This window comes from Cryptotermes secundus, unplaced genomic scaffold (genome assembly GCF_002891405.2).
Source record: "Cryptotermes secundus unplaced genomic scaffold, Csec_1.0 scaffold160, whole genome shotgun sequence".
NCBI classification, from domain to species: domain Eukaryota; kingdom Metazoa; phylum Arthropoda; class Insecta; order Blattodea; family Kalotermitidae; genus Cryptotermes; species Cryptotermes secundus.
Window position 1 is genome coordinate 903,420 of NW_019745080.1, and position 13,570 is coordinate 916,989.

General features: G+C 45.4%; 1 protein-coding gene across 4 annotated transcripts in view; it reads left to right on the forward strand.

The window, feature by feature from the left end:
• LOC111874848 (ets DNA-binding protein pokkuri) overlaps nucleotides 1-13,570 on the forward strand; it is a 229,007-nt gene that overhangs the window by 109,791 nt on the left and 105,646 nt on the right. The gene's annotated exons all lie outside the window — the stretch shown is intronic.

Below are 13,570 nucleotides of genomic sequence, written 5' to 3' on the forward strand. Positions count from 1 at the left end.
TGTGACTGAAACTGCAGTGGAATGGAGGGCAGTGTGGTACCAATATGTTTTAGTTTAATGTTTAGTCCAGGAAAATATGTTTTAATTTAACACGTTACATTAATTAAATGTTGCTGAAATTATTTGGCTATTTAATTAAATATAAGTGTGAAGATTACACTCTTCTGGGTTGTAGCGCCGTGCAGCAACTTGCTGCTTTCTGCCGTCTCTTAACATGGCTCACTTTCAGAGCCTGAATATGGAGGCGACGACACGCGGGGAACTACTATTTTATTGCTAGTGGGGTGGGACTAAGTCCCTTGTACTGCGGCCACTTCTGGCCTATTGTACCAGCCTCAGATGACAGGTGAGGGTGATTGTGGAGCAATTGGTGGAATGAAGATTGGCAGGGGAAACCGAAGTACTCGGAGAAAGCCTGTCCCAGCGCCACTTTGTCCCTCACAAATCCCACTTGACCAGACCCGGGATCGAACTCGGGCCGCCGCGGTGGGAAGCCAGGGACTAATCGCTTGAGCTATGTCGCGGCCAACACGGAGAACTAAGTGTATGTTGCTGTCTCGTCACCAAATTGCAGGGCAAAATCGTGACGTAAAGGCAGCCAACAGATGTTTCGAAAACGTGGCACAGTTCAGATATTTGGGAACGTCGATAACAAATCAAAACCTGATTCAGAAGGAAATTAAGAAGAGATTGAACTCGGCTAATGCTTGCTACCATGCAGTCCAGAACCTTTTGTCTTCTCGTCTGCTGTCCAAAAACGTAAAAATTAGAATATACAAAACTATAATTTTGCCTGTGGTTCTGTATGGGTGTGAAACTTGGTCTTTGACACAAAGGGAAGAAGCTAGACTGAGGGTATTTGAGAACAGGGTGTTGAGGAGAATATTTTAACCGAAGAGAGAAAGTGATGGGAGGTTGAAGAAAACTACATAATGAGGTGCTTCATAACTTGTACTCCTCGCCAAGTATAATAGAATGATCAAGTCAAGGAAGATGAGATGTGCAGGGCATGTAGCACGAATGGGGAGAAGAGAAATGCATATGGGATATTGGTGGGAAAGCCAGATGGAAAGAGGCCACTGGGAAGACGAAGACGTAGACGGATGGATAATATTAAAATGGATCTTAGATAGGCATGATGGGGTGGTGTGGACTGGTTTGATCTGGCTCAGGATAGTGGCTAGTGGAAGGTTACGATGAACACGGTAGTGAATCGTCGGGTTCGAAAAAATGTGGGGACATTCTTGAGTAGCTGCACAAATGGCGCCTTCTCAAGGAGGGCCCAGCTCCGTGAGTGAGTGATATAGAGGCTATATGTTCTTCCGAAACGTCGAGCTTTCTCCGGACTACACGAAATTACAACCCAGAGAAACGTACTCTTTCATAGTTGCTTCGATGAGAACCTGAAATTCAAAATGTGTGCTACAAACAGAGCTTATATATTCAAATTAAGGAAATTCAACATCTTCGTTAAGAACGTTACGCAGTGCGCTGTGCCTTCACTGAGTTGGAATACCGGTTTATATAACCTGTTATTTCTACAAACGCCTAAGAATATTGGAACTACTAGACGATTGAGAAATTTCCTAGGTTTTTATGTCGTTTCTCAACTGCGGTCGATAACAAATCTGTATAGAGGAGACGTAAGCAGCATGTAACTTGTATTCGACCCATGACAGTGCCGTCAGAAGACACGTGTTGCTAAATGAATGAGAAGAATTCAGTTTGGGTGAGTGTTGCGGTGATATTACATACACCCAGCACTAAACATCAGTTTTTCATCGGATGGAACAGCAGGGATGTCTGAAATTTTCCTCACTAGATGTCTTGAAAGCAACATGTAAGAAAAGTTTGAAAAAAAAATTGGTAAGCAGAGCTCTTTTGTTCCTCCGAAACGTACGTTTAATTTCAACGGACTGCACGGCCTTATGTCCCAGGAGATGGAACTCTTCATAACCACCTGTGTCAGAAGGTTGTATCTTACAACATGTAACAAGGCTAGAACACTGATTGCTTTGATCAGAAAATTCTTCTGTGAAATTATTCTATGGAGCTCTTTCTGCGTTAAATGTGTATGTGAGTGTAATAATATACTCATACAGGGTGTCCCAGGAGGAAATGTCAGTATTCTGGGAGGTCATAGTATCGGTCATTCTAAGAAAAAATAGTCTATATATGCATGTGTCCTATTCCGAATGGTTTCCGAGAAAGAACTGTTTCACTGTACAGCTCCAAAATTGTTGATAAGAAAGATATATTACGTACTGTTTCTAATACCGGTATTTATTGTTCAAGTGACAAAGTAGGTACTGTTTACTTAGCATTATATTTTCTGAAATTCCACCGTCAACGTCAGTGCACTTTGCAACTCGTGTGAGGACATGCCGTGTTGCTCATGTGTACAGTACAGTGAAATAGCTCTGTCTCGGAAACAATTCGGAATAGGTCACATGTACATATACACTTTTTTATTTAGAATGGCCAATCCTATGACCTCCCAGAATATTGACCTTTCCTCCTGGGACACACACACACACACTGATTTTCAATTAAATTTCTGTATAAGTATTTGAAAATAACGGCGAAAAGAATGGGGCCCCATTTTGTTTTCAATTATGGTAGTAGTCTCTGTATTATTCTTTTCTGATAGCATTGCCACATTGTTAATGTGTTGCAGCAGTTAATCACTCCATTTCGACTTAAATCCGTTCGGTAGGCAGAATAAAATGTGAACATGGGTTACATAAGGATTACTTCAGGGGCCACAATATAGAAGTCTGTAAGCCGGTTGGCGTAGCGGTAACTCTCAGACTTGTTTTCCTGAGGCGTTCATTTCGAATCTCGGTTAGGATATAAGTTATTCTGAACGGATTTTTCATGGTTTTTCCCAGAGTCTTCGTGCAGTTGTCTCGATTGGGCCACGCTCCCGTGCTTGCAGACACTTCCCAATTCATTATTCACTAATCCAACCAGTCTCTGCTATATCGTGTGCATTAATAACGGCGTCTTGAAGTACGGCACTGACACTTAATGCTGTAATATTTTATTTTCATATGAAAGGTAAAGCTATCCCTGTAACAGACCGTGGAGGCCCATAGGCTTGTGAGACGTCGAGGCTTCCACATTTTATAGACAGTCGGCTCACAGATGGCGGTGAGGTTGTCAACCGTACACGCCGGCTGCGCTTTACTCCCAGGAAGATTCCTGGTACTCACGTCTGTTAGAGGCCGAGTCGACCCCAGGGCCACAGTGCAGCTAGAAGGATTAGGTAAATTGAAAAATCCAATGATTTCATCGATAGGAGCCTGGATAACGTAGCCGGTATAGCGATTGGCTACGGGCTGGACTACCGAGTGGTCGGAATTCGAGTCCCGGTATGGTAAAAAATTTTCTCCACGTCGCCTAGACCGGCTCTGGGGCCCACCCAACCTGCTATTCAATAGGTACCGGGGGCGTTTTCCCCGGAGGTAAAGCGGCCGTGGCGTGGCGCTGACTGCTCACCTCCAACTAGTGCCGAGGTAAAGAATATGTGGATCTTCCCACCATTCCTCCATACTTTGATATCACCACTGATCGAAGTATGGCGTGTCCTCCCCAGGCAACAGGTTTTGGAGAGCGGCGCTTGGCTGGTTGCAGAGTAAGGACTGTTGATTCATGGAGTTACTTTCTTACAACTTGACTGTACTCTCTTGCTTCATATGCGCAGTGTTCTGTCACACAGGATCTGTTGGTTTCTGCAGTAAAGTTGTAAACCTCGCGCCCAACCCCCATCCCGGAGGACCAGGAGCTGCCTTTCGTTTGACTCCTGTTTTCGACCTGTGTTGCATTGGTGACCCTACCAGGAGATTGCGGACCCGCTAACAGCGGGGATATACCAATTTATTTATTACGAATTCGTAATCAGTGCACATCCTTAACACACTCACTCCATGGAGCCTCGTGACAAGCTGTTAGTCGCTCAGCTACTCAAGAATTTCCCAGCATTTTATGGAACCCCAAGGTTCATTACCGCGTTCACAGGAGCCCTCCATCGGTCGCTGCCCCGAGCCAGATCTGACAAGTCATTACCACCCCATCCAATTTCTGTAATATCCATCTTCATATTATTCTCCTGCCTACGTTTAGGTCTTCGTAGTACACATTCTTCTCCTCTGTCATGCGTGCTACATGCCGTGCCCATCTCAACCTCCTTGACTTGATCATTCTGTTTGGCGAAGAGTGCAAGTTGTGAAGTTCCTCAGTATTCATTTTTCCCCAGCCGCATGTCACCTCACTTCCCCACCGTACTGAACTCATTTAATGCTGTTTACATTTCTGAGTTGCTTGCGTTGGTACAGTGATGAAATAGCCAGTGTCTGCCTGTAAACAGCAAGTCATTTTTAACACGTGTTTCTGTAGTAGAAATTTGCCCACCCCGGTGTATGTGTTATGGTTGGGCCATGGGATTGTCTGTTGCTTGTTCCGACAATGCGAACCCTTCTGATAAAGAGTGACGTTAATGGAGTGCAGGTACACATGATTTCAAATGCGTTTCATGAAATGTTGTGTAAAGGCAAAAGATAAAGCTATCCTGTAACACGCCGTGAACGGCTATAGGGTTGTGAGACGTCGAGGCTCCCACATTTTCTAGGCAATCAGTTCACAGATGGCGGTAAAGTCGTCAGCCTTACGAGCCGACCGGCCGCCCTTACCCCCAGGAGGATTCCGGGTACTCAATTCTGTTAGAGGCTGAGTTGATCCCAGGGTCAGGATTGAAGGATGAGGCCGGTTGAAAAATCGAGTGACCTGATCGGGAATCGAACCCTCGACCTGCCGGGTTTTAACATGGTGCCTCAACCAACTGCGCTACCGCGTGCCCCGAAATGGTGTGATTTCTATCTGTTACAGACACCAATTTGTGGAAATAGTCTTCATGATGATAAATGGAGAGTCCTATTGTCGTGGATGTGGCAACGTGTAATTTTTTTGGAAGTTATTTAACGACGCTCTCAGCTACCAGTGAGGTGATATGTGAGGAATTAATTGGAGTGGATTTGTATGGAAGCAGTAGTGGCCTAATTTTATGCAATATCTTGGCATTTGCCTGTAGGAACCGAGAAAATCCACGAAATTTTTCATAATAGACGGTGTCCCGGCTGAGAATCGAAGTGAGCACCTCCTGAATATGAACCTAGAATGTTACCGCTACACTAACCCGCTCGGTGAATTCGTCTGAAAATCTTACGTGTTACAAATAACATGAACGTAGGAAGGTGATGAAAATTATGGACGGAATAGCTGCTACTCTCGTCCTGCAGCGCGTCAGTCCATGTGTATATTCATCTTCACGGAAGAAAAGTCCTGACGAAGCGGTCTGCTTCACAGACAAAGCTGCATCTTTATTTCCAAATTAAAGGTAAAAACATAAAGTTGTCCCCGTACTTAATTATTTAAGCACTATGCCATGAAGATATATGGGGGAGTGGAAGTTAGATCCACCATTCTTGACCTCGGCACTGGATGGAGGTGAGTGCTCAGCTTCACGCCCTGGCCGCTTTACCCCGGGTACCCATTGTGTAGGAGGCTGGGTGGACCCCAGAACCGGTCTGGACGTTGTAGAGAAGAGAAAAACTTGCCTCTGCCGGGATTCGAAAGTAAGTGGGGATATCTCCAACCATGAGCCTCTTCTCAGGGGCATTGAAATGATTTTACTGGTATCTGGTTTCACAATAGATACTTTTTACTCTTAAATGCAATTGGAATCTGGGAACTGGATTGTCACAGCCCTTTTCTCGTCGAAGAGGAGGCCCCATTTCAAAACATATAGAAGTCTCATGGGGGGAGGGAGGAAACATAAATGTGGAGGCTTAGATTATGCTGGCGAGGACAAGCAGCAATTTACCCGACCCGACCTCCTAGTAGAGGGGGGTGACTAGTAGTAGTCACACTCCTGACGTCGAAGAGGAGGCCCCATTTCAAAATACGCGGAAGTCATGTAAGAAACAAAAATATGGCCTTGAGTCCCGACGGGAAACGAAACCAAGACTTACCCTATCGACCGAAAGGAAAGTGGGTGATTAGTTTTCCCAGAACTTCTTGTTATGTTCACGGTCTGCAAGGACTCGAAATAGTTCAGCCCGCCTGGGGTGTGCGAGTTCATGGCTGTGCGAACTAATTATCATAGTCTGACGAAACAGTAGCCCCGAAAAGACATGCGCGGGGAGGGAAGGGGTGTTATGATGTCATACCCCCCTCCGTTGGTATTCAGATATGAAATTAGCCTGAAGGCCACGAAACCCTTCCCGCAAAGCATTTTCACAGATACGCGCCTAGTCTGCAGATTGAACGGTTTGACGAGAATGTAAGATATGTTGCCGAAGGGGAACGGAGCCAGCAGCGTAGGTTTTACCGTCTAGAATTACACACGGCTGACACCTGCATATGGGGGAGTACCGAGGGGTCTCAATATCTGTCCGTGTCAGAAAGACTTCTGTTTAGTACACGTATGTATACTGCATGTGGAGGAGTACCGAGGGGTCTCAATATCTGTCCGTGTCAGAAAGACTTCTGTTTAGTACACGTATGTATACTGCATGTGGAGGAGTACCGAGGGGTCTCAATATCTGTCCGTGTCAGAAAGACTTCTGTTTAGTACACGTATGTATACTGCATGTGGAGGAGTACCGAGGGGTCTCAATATCTGTCCGTGTCAGAAAGACTTCTGTTTAGTACACGTATGTATACTGCATGTGGAGGAGTACCGAGGGGTCTCAATATCTGTCCGTGTCAGAAAGACTTCTGTTTAGTACACGTATGTATACTGCATGTGGAGGAGTACCGAGGGGTCTCAATATCTGTCCGTGTCAGAAAGACTTCTGTTTAGTACACGTATGTATACTGCATGTGGAGGAGTACCGAGGGGTCTCAATATCTGTCCGTGTCAGAAAGACTTCTGTTTAGTACACGTATGTATACTGCATGTGGAGGAGTACCGAGGGGTCTCAATATCTGTCCGTGTCAGAAAGACTTCTGTTTAGTACACGTATGTATACTGCATGTGGAGGAGTACCGAGGGGTCTCAATATCTGTCCGTGTCAGAAAGACTTCTGTTTAGTACACGTATGTATACTGCATATGGGGGAGTACCGAGGGGTCTCAATATCTGTCCGTGTCAGAAAGACTTCTGTTTAGTACACGTATGTATACTGCATATGGGGGAGTACCGAGGGGTCTCAATATCTGTCCGTGTCAGAAAGACTTCTGTTTAGTACACGTATGTATACTGCATATGGGGGAGTACCGAGGGGTCTCAATATCTGTCCGTGTCAGAAAGACTTCTGTTTAGTACACGTATGTATACTGCATATGGGGGAGTACCGAGGGGTCTCAATATCTGTCCGTGTCAGAAAGACTTCTGTTTAGTACACGTATGTATACTGCATATGGGGGAGTACCGAGGGGTCTCAATATCTGTCCGTGTCAGAAAGACTTCTGTTTAGTACACGTATGTATACTGCATATGGGGGAGTACCGAGGGGTCTCAATATCTGTCCGTGTCAGAAAGACTTCTGTTTAGTACACGTATGTATACTGCATATGGGGGAGTACCGAGGGGTCTCAATATCTGTCCGTGTCAGAAAGACTTCTGTTTAGTACACGTATGTATACTGCATATGGGGGAGTACCGAGGGGTCTCAATATCTGTCCGTGTCAGAAAGACTTCTGTTTAGTACACGTATGTATACTGCATATGGGGGAGTACCGAGGGGTCTCAATATCTGTCCGTGTCAGAAAGACTTCTGTTTAGTACACGTATGTATACTGCATATGGGGGAGTACCGAGGGGTCTCAATATCTGTCCGTGTCAGAAAGACTTCTGTTTAGTACACGTATGTATACTGCATATGGGGGAGTACCGAGGGGTCTCAATATCTGTCCGTGTCAGAAAGACTTCTGTTTAGTACATGTATGTATACATAAAACCTCGTGTGGGGGCGTGTAGCTCTGCGAGTCGTAGAAGGCCATGAAATGGGAACCTGGTGCCTGGGGGTGTAACTGGGCCACCCTTTCACTGGGGGACATAAATACAGAGACACTTGCTCCTCCAGGTTGGGTGTTGTACGCAAGGCTGACGATCATACTCTAAAAAAAATATTTTTGCGAAATCCAAGGAGGTGAAAACCGGATCAAGTCTGGTAGAATATTCTAAGGAAAACTGTGGCTCAAAAAGGGCTGGTTTGCCAAAGATGATGATGCATACATAAAAATACTTGACTTACGTATTGATATATTTATGGCTTCATGCTTCTTCGTGAAATATTTTACAATCAGTATCTCAGGGGGGCACGCGGTAGCGTAGTTGGTTGAGGCACTATGCTACAAGCCGGAAGGTCGCGGGTTCGATTCCCGATGAGGTCACTGGACTTTTTTCAATTTACCTAATCCTTCCAGCCGCACTGTTGCCCTGTGGTCTACTCAGCCTCTAACAGAAATAAGTACCAGGAATCTTCCTGGTGGTAATGGGCGGTCGGCGCGTAAGGCTTGCAACCTCACCGATATCTGTGAACCGACTGCTTAGAGAATGTGGGAGCCTCTACGTCTCACAACCCCATAGGACTCCACGGCCTGTTACAGGGATGGTTTTACCTTTTTCTGTACCATTGTCGCAGGCTATGTAGCTTATATTGGTAGGATAATTGATAAATTTCGAAGGATTTGGAAGGATGTAACTCTGGCATTAACTAGAAAATATAGCGGAATTTGTATGGAGGGAATGAGGAAAATCGCAAGAAACCTCAGGATAGTCGATCGTTTCCGGTATGTCAACCTGCTCTGTCGTATTTGCGCCAAATTCTGTTATTTTTATAATTATACAGAAGAGCCGGGATAGCTCAGTTCGTGTTGCAACTAGGAAATGGGCTGGACAGCCGAGGAGTCAGTGTTCGATACCCGGTAGAGGCAATAGATTTTTCTCTCCATATCCTCCTGACCGGCTCTGGGGCCCACCAAACCTCCTGTACAGTTTGTACGGAGGCATTCTTTCCATGGGGCAAAGCGGCAGGGGGCGTGAAGCTGACCAGTCTTCTCCATCTAGTACCGAGGTTAGGAATGGTGGAGGTATTCGTCCATTCCCTCATACCCCAGGATCATAGTGCGGCTGGACGGATTAGGTCAATTTAAAAATCGAGTGACCTGATCGGGAATCGAACCCATTACCTTCCGGCTTGTAGAGTAATGTCTTAACTAAGTACCTTTTACCTTAACTATTATGCAGCTACTACCACTAGTACTTAGCGTATTCCGTATAGCAACTGGCTACGGGCTGGACGACCAAGAGGTCGGATTTCGAGTGCCGGTAGGGCAGGAATTTTCACTCCTCCATGTCGTCCAGACCGGCTGAGTGGTCCACCCAACCACCTATGCAATGGGTACCGGTGGCTCTGTCCCAGGGGTAAAGCGTCTGGGGCGTGAAGCTGACCACTCGCTTCCAATTAGTGCTGTGGATCTATATGCCCACTCCTACATACGCTTTCATGACGTAGTGCTTAATTAGTTAGGCACAGGGACAACTTTACCTTACCTTACCCTTGTACTATACTTTAAGTCTCGTCTCTCATAGCTTTGTGTGCCATCTTGCCGTCATTTGTCTGTCGCTATGAAAAGAATCCCTGTGAAGCAGGTAGAGAGGAAAAGGAAAGTACAGTCTCATCCAAAATCCGCTACTGTCCAGCTAACCTGCTTCCCGCTCAGTAAGCTGGGGAAGGTGGGAGGGACTGTTTGATCAACATAGATGCAGGAGGGGAAGGGAGTGCTATACAGCTCATAGCTAAAACATTTGCCACATGTTGCCACACTGTATCCAATGAATGTTTTCATTAAGTTCCATACTTCCAAGCCTGTTCAGCGAGTCACAAAATCATGCCGTACGGTAACTTGCATGCGGGAGGAGCTAGGTTAGAATTCTGACCTGGACACCTGCTATTGGGACTGACGTTTTTCATTGTTTTCCACAAGCCATCCAGGTAAATATCGGGATAATGCCTCGATTATGCTGCGCACTCATCCACCTGTATTGTTAGCCGAAATGAGTACCAGGCACCGCCCGACGCGTAAGTCTGACGTCACAGGCATCTGTCAGCCGACTTTCTAGAAAATATGGGAGCCTCGACGTCTCACAACTCTATGGGCCTCCACGGCCCGTTACAGGGATAGCTTTGCCTCGGGTGCATGTGATAGCGTAGTTGGTTGAGGCACTATGCTACAAGTCGGAAGGACGAGGGTTCGATACCCAATAAATAAGGTCATTGGATTTTTCAGTTTACCTAATCCTTCCAGCCGCACTGTGGCCCAGAGGTCGACTCAGCCTCTAAGAGAAACGAGTACCAGGAATCTGCCTGGGGTGTAAAGGGCCGCCGATGTGTAAAGCTGACAACCTCACCGACATCTGTGAGCCGACTGTATAAAAAATGTGGGAGCTTCGACGTCTGACAACCCGATGAGCCTGCACGGGCTGTTACAGTGATATATTCACATTTTTTTAAATTAGCTTAGTATTAGACTTTATGGTACCGATAGAGTCGTGAAATAAGTCACAGAAGAAACGTAATTCTGTCACACTCGCGTGTCTTCACCGCATATGTATAGCATACGTCACAAGGCCGAATGAGCCGGGATAGCGCCGTCGGTGTAGCAACTGGCTACGGGTTGGACGCCTGAGGGGTTGGAGTTGGGTTCACTGCAATGGCAAGATATGCCTTTCTGCTCAACAATGTCTAGACCGACTCTGGGATCCACCCAGCCGCCTATCCAATGGGTACCGGGGGGTAAAGCGGCCGATACATCAACCTTACCTCTCACCTCCAACTAGTGCTGAGGTCAAGAATACGTGGATCTTTACGTCTACTCCCCTTACATTTCCCTGGCTTAGTGTTTAATTATTTAAGTACAGGGACAACCTTACATAAGGCCGGAGGTTACGATGGTCGGACAGTATCTCATTTCCACCTCATATTTGTCACTGTCCAGGATGACATTTCATGCTGATATATGAATAATTCTAGGTCAGTTCATTTTAGCGGAATAGCGAACTGTCATTAGAACCCGGAAGTTAAACACCGCCTACATCAGAGACCGCCAAGGATCCGGTCTTGAGTCACTTCAGTTCACATCGCCACGGCCTGCCCCGTTATTTAAGGATTCCATTCGAACTTCATGGTCGAGTTGTTTGCACAGCTGCTTCGCATTCGGGAGGTTCCGGATTCGAATTCTGACCCTAAGACCTGCTATTATATGACTGAGATTCTCTACGTATTACTTGAATAGCACAGTACCCTAAAATATGCCACTGCACTTTCTTCCACACACTGAGCGCCTACAGGATAGCCCCTTCGGTCACTTTTGTAGTTATACGTGGCCAAACTGTTGCTCACTGACCAAACATTCAACACCGTTTTTACCGGTGTATTGAGCGTAGGAAGTCGGCCGATTGGAATCCATGTTGTGCTATGCAATGAACGTCCATTTCTGGCTCCTGAACTTCGAAAATTATCCGTAATCGGTACGGACGCCAGTAAGTTCGAACATCCCTGCTACATAACTTATATAGTTAATAAAGTGTTGTTAACACAAGAAGATACGAGCTTGACGTCCGGGGTTCGATTCGCGGCAAGGGCAAGTTTTTCTTTTCTCCATGCCTTTCATACCTGCTTTGAGACCCGGCCAGCTTCCTGTCTAATGCATACCGGGAATTCTTTACCCAGAGGTAAAGCGGCAGGAGCTAGAATCTGATCACTCACCTCCGCCCAGTGCCGAGGTCGCTGCCTCATACGTTTGTATGGCGCGGTGTAAATTTACCGTTACCTTACCAAATATTCTAATTATCTAATCAGGGAGGTTGAGGTAGATGGTCTGTCCTTAAGCGGAGTTTTGTGAACACTGCAATACACCTTCATTTTCCTTGAAAATCAAAGGATTTCTTGGATAATTAAGCTACAGTTACCTTATCATGGCGGATTGTGCCTTGTGTAGTTAGTTATTGGTAACGAAATAATTAGGGTTGTTTCTTCCGGTTATTAAGGGAGGAACATAGAGAGGAAGGTGTTCGAGAACTGAGGTGAATATTTTGACCGAAGAGAGATTAAGTGACGGGAGGATAGAGAAAACTGCATAATGAGGAGCTTCATAATTTGTACTCTTCGTCAAGTATAATTAGAACGATCAAGTTAAGGAGGATTAGATGGGCAGGGCCTGTAGCACGAGTGGGGCGAAGAGAAATGCATATAGGATATTGGTAGGAAAACCGGGAAGAAAGAGACCACTAGGAATACTAAGACATGGGTGGGTGGAGTCTAGAGAGTGGTATGACTTGATTGAGCTGGCTCATGGTAGGGACTATTGGAGGGCTCTTGTGAACACGGTAATGAACTTTCGGGTTCCATAAGATTTTGGGAATCTCTTGAGCAGCTGCACAACTGGCATCTTCTCAAGGAGGGCTCACTCCATGAAGTTAGTTATTTCTTCTAACCTGAGAATTTTTTTTCGTTGTTTTCTTCAGTACCTTCAAGTTCCCGAATATTACTGTAATAGGCAACGGCTGATTCTTTCCAAATCCTCAGTCATCCTATCATTCGACGGTGTATAGCTTCGGTACTGTCAGCGCCTGAAAATAAACAGCATAAAAGTACATTCTTGAAGAAATTCTAGGAGGTTGTACCGGTAGGCTCTTGAGTGTATTTCTTCAGCAAAATTGCGTGTCGTCTCTACTAGCCCCTGGGACTACCAAGTTTCCGACATTACGATGTCACGTGACTGAAATCGTTGGTATTTGCATTCAATTAACTTTACCACTGTTGCAAGAAGTAGTTCTTGGTAGGGCCGCATACTTCCTGTACGATATGTGTGGGCTTGGAGGTGCAAAGGTATGGTGGCTTTTGAAGAAGAGCCTACCTTTGAAGACCTTCAAGTACATTTAGGAAGTATGTGTGTGGAAAGATAAGAGTGTTTGGAAACCGGAATTAAAGTTAACTAGTTTGGAAATATGGGAGCCTCTACGTTTCGCAACCCTATTTACCTCCACAGCCTGTTGCAGGGATAGCTTTACCTTTTTAAGGTACATTTGCTTGTTTGCGTTTTCTCGAAAACGGCAAGATTATGGAAGAAATTTGGGAATAAAATGTCTTTAATTTATTTTGCTACGGATTCTATTGCGATCGGTTTTCTCACCAAGTATTTAGTTGAATGCGAATGTGTTGACGGGCTGCAAACGGAGGAACGTGTCTTCTGGGATTGTAAACTGTACGAGGACCAAAGGGCAACATTGATGGGCATTTTGTCTGAGAACAGCGAAAAGAATACCCAAAGTCAGTTACAGAGCTCTTAAGGCTAGAAGGGGGAAAAAATTGTGTAAGGCATCTGTTACTTCATGAACAAAATCCCTAAATTTATTTTTTAAAAATAAGTATATGTACAAAATATTAATAGTATATTCTTAGAGTTGATAGATATATTAAAAAAAATCTCTGCGCGACCGCTATGATAGAATAAGACGTTCATATGAAAGTGCTACAGAGGGCAGGATTGGCGTTGTCTACGC